We start from the raw sequence: 8,839 nt of genomic DNA, 5'->3' as shown, positions 1-8,839 counted from the left end.
ATGTATGAGTGAATATCCCTGAATCTTATGATCCTAAGCTTCTGAAACAAGCACAAATCTCTGTGGGACATCAGTGTGACAGCAAGAAAATACTCCCTGTTGAGATTCAATTATATATATAATGATATACAAAATGGGAAAATTAATCAGTGAAATTCATTATATCTTAAGGTAACATAATTTAATTCAAATTCCTTGGTGATCAATGTAAGCCACTGATGATCCCCCTCTCCTTCCTTCTGATACTAATCTATTAGGTTTCATCAGGAGTGGCTACAATGTCTTCTTCTGTGGCTTGGTAAGACTGCACCCCCCTGAGGAGGAGGTGATCAAAGAGCAGACCAATCAGCTCATGTAAGAGACAGTCTCTTTTCCCATTACTAGGGAACCCACTTGGACACTGAACTGCCATAGGCTACTTCTATGCAGGGGTTCTAGGTTATCTCCATGAATGGTCCTTGGTTGGAGCATCAGTCTCAGAAACCCCCTATACCCAGATTTTTTGGTTATGTTGTTTTTCTTGTGGAGCTCCTGTCGTCTCCAGGTCTTACTATCTCCCCCTTCTTTCATAAGATTCCTTGCATTCTGCCCAAAGTTTGGCTGTGAGTCTCAACCTCTGCTTTGATACCCTGAAGGGTAGAGTCTTTCAGAGGCCCTCTGTGGTAGGTTCTTGTCCTGTTCCTTGGTTTCTCCCCCTTCTGATGTCCATCCTTTTTACCTTTCTGAAAGAGGATTGAGCATCTTAGCCAGAGTCCTCCTTCTTGATTAGCTTCTTTACGTGTACAGATTTTAATATGTTTATCCTATATTACATGTTTAACATCCACTTATGAGTGAGTATATACCCTGTGTGTCTTTCTGCTTCTGGAATACCTCACTCAGGATTATCTTTTCCAGTTCTCACCATTTGCCTGCAAATGTCATGATTTCCTTGTTTTTAACTGCTGAGTAGTATTCCATTGTGTAAATGTACCACAATTTCTGTATCCATTACTCAACTGAGGGGTATCTGGGTTGTTTCCAGCTTCTGGCTATTACAAATAAAGCTGCTACAAACATGATTGAACAAATGTTCTTGTTGTGTACTTGAGCATCTTTTGGATATATGCCTAGTTGTGGTATAGCTGGATCTTGATACCTCAAGATCCTAATTGTCTGAGAAGGCACCAGATTGATTTCCAAAGTGGTTGGTTGTACAAGTTTACATTCCCACCAGCAATGGAGGAGGCTTCCCTTTTCTCCACATCCTCTCCAGCATGTGTTGCCACTTGAGTTTTTGATCTTAGCCATTCTGATGGGTGTAAGGTGAATTCTCAGGGTCGATTTGATTTGCATTTTCCTGATGACTAAGGACATTGGCATTTCTTTAAATGTTCCTCTGCCATTAGATATTCCTTTATTGAGAATGCTCTGTTGAGCTCTGTACCCCAATTTTTAAAATTAGATTACTTGATTTGTTGCTGTTTACCTTCTGGAGTTCTTTATATATTCTGGATAATAGACCTCTGTCAGATAAAGGTTTGGTGAAGATCCTTTCCCAATCTGTAGGCAGTCATTTTGTTCTGATAACAATGTCCTTTGCTTTATAGAAGCTTTTCAGTTTTATGAGGTCCCATTTATTGATTGTTGATCTTAGAGCCTGTGCTGTTGGCATTCTGTTCAGGATGTTTGTATCTGTCATAAATCTATTTTGATATCTGACTTTATTTATTTTTTCTTTCTGTTTGTCTTATTCTTGAAAATGCTTGTGAAATGTGTCTCTTATAAAACACACATTTTCCTTAAAATATGTACTGTTGTCCATATTTTGGTTATTTATACTCTGGTGTTGGTTTCTAAACAGTTTTGGTTCATTTTCTTTTTCATATTTTAGTTCCCTGAGTCACATCATTTTAAAATATTAAAATTTTCTTATTTGATATAGGATTGTATTTTACAATTTTTCTTTTTATTACTGTCTTTCCTGTGTTCTATATGCAAGTATGTTTTAATTTTTTGTCCATGTGTTTAATGGGAATGTTTAATTACTCCTTTGTTTGAATAGGGACCATAAATGAGAATTTGTTCTTCTCCATATATTTGTAAAATTTCTGAGAAATATCTTACTGTTTACTTTTTAATATTATTGTGGCCATAAAAGATCTATGCTATGGCTACTATTCCATTGTTATCTTGATATTTAAACTTTCTTGCTGGCTACAATATTCTCTGTTCAGTGTACCTGTGAAGATAAGGAACATTACCCAACAGTTAAGTTAAATTTGTAAACATCTGAATACATAATTTAGTCTATAGTATTCTTTGCCTCAGAAAGAAGCATTCATGTACTGTATGTATGAAATAAAATAATACAGACATCATAAGAATATGAAGAATTCTCTATATAGAAGAGATTAAGAAGAAAATATAAAGTTAAAATTCTCATTATAGCTATACACACAAAAAATTATAATTATTGTTTGAAAAAATATGAATTTGCCTAATTGAATTGTTTGCCTTATTGAATATGTTATTGAATATGTTATAATGTTATTGCCTTATTGAATTTACCTTATTGAATATGTTCATGAGTTGTCAAACTTGGACCACATGATGATTAGATTTTCAAAACTTGTTTATACATTCAATTGATTATTAATTTTTATAAAATGTGAAAGCAGTTATGTAGAAAGAATGGAAAACATTAGGATGAAATCATCTGGGTACTGAAGGAAAAGGCTGCATATAACTAGAGCTTGTTTAGATTGTAGAAAGACAGTTTAGAAAAAGGATGTTCAATGAACACAAGCATGGAACAAGTTTGGAGGATTAACTATTAATCCTAACTAACAGAGTAGGGTAGTTATAGGCAGCATCAGCTAATAACTATATTAAATAACTTGTGCACAGGCTCTTGTGTGTTCTCAGTACTAGAAAGACAATGTTTGCCCATTTATACTGAACTTTTACCTTGCCTTTCTCTGTATGATGTATATGAATACTGAATGACCTACAAAGCCTCATAAAACATGTAATGTAGACCCCCGGTCAGATGTAACCCATAGACAGTTCAGTCTCCATGTGGGTGCCCTAGCAAGCTAAGAAGAGAGTCTCTGAAATGAAGTTGGTTGCCTGATCCTTTCTGGTATGGCATCTGACCTAATGATCCCACAGAGAAAGAGGATCCAGACTGCCCTGATGGGACCTGTTAGGCTAGGGTCACACAGCAGGGGAGGAGAACCTCCCCTATCAGTGGACTAGGAAAGCAGGATAGGGAAGGAAGAGGGAGGGAGGGTGGGACCAAGAGGAGATGAAGGATGGAGCTACAACTGGGATACAAAGAAAGCAAATTGTAAATAATAAAATAATAATAATAGAAAAAATAAAGTAATTTCAATGAAAAAATAATTGTGATCATAAAGTTATTACATCATCTAAAAGTAATTAATTGTAATTGCTTATGTTAAGGTCTCAAACTATTAGCAAGATTTAGTCTCCTGGGTTTATTTCTGGGTTTATGACTGAAGCCATAAATACAAGACTGTGTATATTACTCCCATTCACAGAGATTCAACACTGATCCACAAAAGTTTTGCTTCAGAGCTGCAAAAAAAAAAAGGTAGATATTAGTTTTGTTCAGGAAAATAAGTTGGGATGAAGATGTTAACACATTTTGATATATGGTGTCGTTGAGTAAGATGTAATATTTCCATATTTTATTACAATATACCCCTGAGTTGAGAGATTTCCTCATATTATATCTCAATGTTTTATCTTGATACTGGATTCCTATATATCTCTGCTGGGCTTAAGTATTCTCATTATGATTGATGGCTTAAAGTCTCTCCTTTGTTTCATAACTGATGGCAGCACCATTTAAAAAGTTATGCCAATATCTTGATAAGAAAGGAAATAGAAATATGATGATTAAGAAATTGATGTAGGGGGGGCAAGATGGCGGTGCCGGGAGAGCACTGTGTCTGAGAAGCAGGACAGCACTCTCCATGGAGCGACCAGGAGACTGAACTCTGGGCCCTAAAACTACAGTGATCCTGTTCCCTAGGTGAGGGGAGGCTCCCACAGCATGGGAATCTGTCGGGTCCACTCTCGGCTGCCCAACCAGAACCCGGAAGAGATGCCGGGTAACGTGGGCTTTGGGTCTCCAGGCTGGAGCCGCAAGCCTGCGTGCGATCACTTTCCCAGGCTGATCGGTGGGCACAAGGGTGCCAGAGACTGAGAGTCCCAGTCGCAAGAAAACCCCACGGGGAAGCAAAGTTGCTGGACTGATCACGGGTCACACAGTCTTTCCCTGGAAGGTCTCGCGGACCGCGGGTACCCACCGCGATCACAACTGAGCTCCCGCCGTGCACGGAGAGCACCCAGCTCAAAATCCCTACTCCCTTTCAGGGTGGGGATTGAACATTTTAGTTAGGGTCTTCTCTGTTGCTTAGTTTGTTTAGATGTACAGATTTTAGTGGGTTTATTCTATGTTGTATGTTTATATAAGTGAGTATATACCATGTTTGTCTTTTTGTTTCTGGGACAACTCACTCAGGATGATCCTTTCCAGGTCCCAACATTTACCTGCAAATTTCATGATTTCCTTATTTTTCATTGCTGAGTAATACTCCATTGTATAGATGTACCACAATTTCTGTATCCATTCTTCAGTTGAGGGGCATCTGGGCTGTTTCCAGCTTCTGGCTATTACAAATAAAGCTGCTACAAACATGGTTGAGCAAATGTTCTTTTTGTATACTTGAGCCTCTTTTGGATATATGCCTAGGAGTGGTATGGCTGGATCTTGAGGAAGCGCTATTCCTAGTTGTCTGAGAAAGCTCCAGGTTGATTTCCAGAGTGGTTATACAAGTTTACATTCCCACCAGCATTGGAGAAAGGTTCCCCTTTCTCCACAACCTCTCCAGCATGTGTTGTCACTTGAGGTTTTGATCTTGGCCATTCTCATGGGTATAAGGTGAAATCTCAGGGATGTTTTGATTTGCATTTCCCTAATGGCTAATGAGGTTGAGCATTTCTTTAAGTGCTTCTCTGCCATTCTGTATTCCTCTACAGAGAGTTCTCTGTTTAGCTCTGTTACCTATTTTTAAGTGGAATACTTGGTTTTGCTGCTTTTTCAGCTTCATTAGTTCTTTATATATACTGGATGTGAGTCCTCTGTCAGATAAAGGGTTGGTGAAGATTCTTTCCCAATCTGTAGGCAGTCGCTTTGTTTTGATGACGGTGTCCTTTGCTTTACAGAAGCTTTTCAGTTTCACGAGGTCCCATTTATTGATTGTTGCTCTTAGAGCCTGTGCTGTTGGTGTTCTGTTCAGGAAGTTTTCTCTTGTACCAATGAGTTCTAGGGTATTCCCCACTTTTTTTCTAGCCAATTTAATGTGTCTGATTTTATGTTGAGGTCTTTGATCCACTTGGACTTCAGTTTTGTGCAGGGTGATAAGTATGGATCTATTTGCATTTTTCTACATGCAGACATCCAGTTGGACCAGCACCATTTGTTGAAGATGCTATCTTTTTTCCAATTGAATGGTTTTGGCATCTTTGTCAAAAATCAGGTGTCTATAAGTGGGTTTATTTCTGGGTTTTCTATTCTGTTCCATTGATCCACCATTCTGTTTCTACGCCAGTACCATGCAGTTTTTATTACTGTTGCTCTATAGTACAGCTTGAGATCAGGGATGGAGATACCTCCAGAAGATCTTTTATTGTAGAGGATTGTTTTTGTAATTCTGGGTTTCTTGTTATTTCATATGAAGTTGAGAATTTTTCTTTCCAGGTCTATAAGAATTGTGTTGGCAATTTGATGGGAATTGCATTAAATCTGTAGATTGCTTTTAATAAGATGGCCATTTTTACTATGTTAATCCTGCAAAGTCATGAGCATGGGAGAACTTTCCATCTTCTCATATCTTCTACTAATTCTTTCTTCAGAGACTTGAAATTTTTTTCATACAAGTCTTTGACTTGCTTGGTTAGGGTTACACCAAGGTACTTTATGTCATTTGTGGCTATTGTGAAGGGTGTTGTTTCCCTAATTTTTTTCTCAGCCCTTTTGTCTTTTGTATACAGGAGGGCTACTGATTTTTTTGAGTTAATTTTGCATCCGGCCACTTTGCTGAAGGTGTTTATCAGCTGTAGGAGTTCCTTGGTAGAGTTTTTGGGCTTACTCATGTATACTATCATATCATCTGCAAATAGGGATAATTTGACTTCTTCCTTTTCCATCTGTATCCCCTTTATCACCTTCAACTGTCTTATTGCTCTACAAGGACTTCCAGCACTATGTTGAAGAGATATGGAGAGAGTGAGCAGACTTGTCTTGTCCCTGATTTCAGTGGGATTGCTTTAAGTTTCTCTCCGTTCAGGTTGATGTTGGCTATAGGCTTGCTGTATATCGCCTTTACTATGTTTAGATATGTGCCTTGTATCCCTGATCTCTCCAATCAATACTTTAAACATGAATGGATGTTGGATTTTGTCAAATGCTTTTTCAGCATCTAGGGAGATTATCATGTGTTTTTTTTCTTTCAGTTTGTTAATATGGTGGATCACATCGATGGTTTTCCGTATATTGAACCACCCCTGCATACCTGGGATGAAGCCTACTTGGTCATAGTGGATAATATCTTTGATGTGTTCTTGGATTCAGTTTGCAAGTATTTTGTTAAGTATTTTTGCATCAATGTTCATAAGGGAGATTGGCCTGAAATTCTGTTTCTTTGTTGAGTCTTTGTGAGATTTAGGTACCAAGGGGACTGTGGCTTCATAGAATGTGTTTGGCAATGTTCCTTCTGTTTCTATTTTGTGGAATAGTTTGAAGAGAATTGGCATTAGCTCTTCTTTGAAGGTCTGGTAGAATTCTGCGTTGAAGCCATCTGGTCCTGGGCTTTTTTTTGGATGGGAGACTTTTGATGACTGCTTCTATTTCTTTGGGGGATATAGGACTATTTAGTTGATTTACCTGGTCCTGATTCAGCTTTGGTAAGTCAAATCGATCAAGAAAATTGTCCATTTCATTTAGATTTTCAAATTTTGTGGCATATAGATTTTTGAAGTAAGTCTTAATGATTGTTTGGATTTCCTCAGTGTCTGTAGTTATGTCCCCCTTTTCATTTCTGATTTTGTTGATTTGGGTGGTGTCTCTCTGCCTTTTATTTAGCTTGGTTAAGGTTTTGTCGATCTTGTTGATTTTCTCAAAGAACCAGCTCTTGTTTTTTTTGTTTTTTTTTTTTTTCATTCTTTGAATTGTTTTGTTTCTAATTGATTGATTTCAGCCCTGAGTTTGATTATTTCCAGCTGTCTACTCCTTTTTGGTGTGTCTGCTTCTTCTTTTTCTTGGGTTTTTAAGTGAGCCATTAAGTTGCTTGAATGAGCTGTCTTGAATTTCTTCTTGAAGGAACTTAGTGCTATGAACTTTCCACTTAGCACTGCTTTCATTGTGTCCCACAAGTTTGGGTATGTTGTGTCTTCATTTTCATTGAGTTCTAGGAAGACTTTAATTTCTTTATTTCTTCCCTGACCCAGCTGTCATTTAGTAACAAGTTGTTCAGTTTCCATGTGTGTATAGGCTTTTTGCTATTTCTGTTGTTGTTTAGGTCCAGCTTTATTCCATGGTGATCAGACAAGATAGAAGGGATTATTTCAATCTTCTTGTATCTGTTGAGGCTTGCTTTGTGACAAATTATATGGTCTATTTTGGAGAAGGTTCCATGAGGTGCTGAGAAGAAGGTAAATTCTTTTGTGTTTGGGTGTAAAGTTCTGTAAATGTCTGTGAGGTCCATTTGATTCATGAGCTATGTTAGAGACATTGTTTCTTTGTTTAATTTGTTTTGTTGACCTGTCCTTTGTTGAGAGTGGTGTTTGAAATCTCCCACTATTAATGTGAGGGGATCTATATGTGGTTTAAATTTTATCAATGTTTCTTTAACAAATGTGGGTGCTCTTTTATTCGGGGCATAGATGTTCAAGATTGTGATATCTTCCTAGTGGAATTTTCCCTTGATGAGTATGAAATGTCCTTCCCCATCTCTTTTTATTAATTTTGGTTGAAAGTCTATTTTGTCAGATATTAGAATGGCTACTCCTGCTTGCCTCTTGGGTCCATTTGCTTGGAAGGTCATCTTCCAACCCTTTACCCTCAGTTAATGTCTATCTTTGTGCCTTAGGTGTGTTTCTTGTATGCAACAGATTGCTGGGTTTTGTTTACATATCCATTCTGTTAATCTGTGTCTTTTTACTGGAGAGTTGAGTTCATTGATGTTGAGAGTGATTAATGACTAGTGGCTGTTAGATCCTTTGATTTTGATGTTTGCTGTGGTCATAAGGTTGTGTGCTTCGTTGCTTTTTCTTTTACTGTAGTACAGTTAATTATTTCCTGTGTTTTCTTGAAAGAAGCTAATTTTCTTGGGTTGTATTTTCCCTTCCAGTGTCTTCTGTAATGCTGGATTTGTGTGTAGGTATTGTTGAAATTTGTTTTTGTCATTGAATATCTTGTGTTCTCCGTCTATGAGGACTGAGAATTTTGCAGGGTATAGTAGCGTGGGCTGACATCTGTGTTCTCTTAGGGTCTGCATCCATCCAGGCCCTTCTGGCTTTCATAGTCTCTGTTAAAAGTCAGGTGTGATTCTAATGGGTTTGCCATTATATGTTACTTGGCCTTTTTCCCTTGCAGCTTTTAGCATTTTTTCTTTGTTCTGTATATTACTGTTTTGATTATTATATGGCGGGAGGATTTTCTTTTCTGGTCAAATTTGTTGGGTGTTCTGTAGGCCTCATGTATTCTTATTGGCCTCTCCTTTAACTTGGAGAAATTTTCTTCAATGATTTTGTTGAAAATATTTTC

This window comes from Psammomys obesus, unplaced genomic scaffold, assembly GCF_907164565.1.
Source record: "Psammomys obesus unplaced genomic scaffold, mPsaObe1.curated_primary_1811, whole genome shotgun sequence".
In the NCBI taxonomy this organism is placed as follows: domain Eukaryota; kingdom Metazoa; phylum Chordata; class Mammalia; order Rodentia; family Muridae; genus Psammomys; species Psammomys obesus.
Note: the sequence above shows the minus strand (reverse complement) of the source record.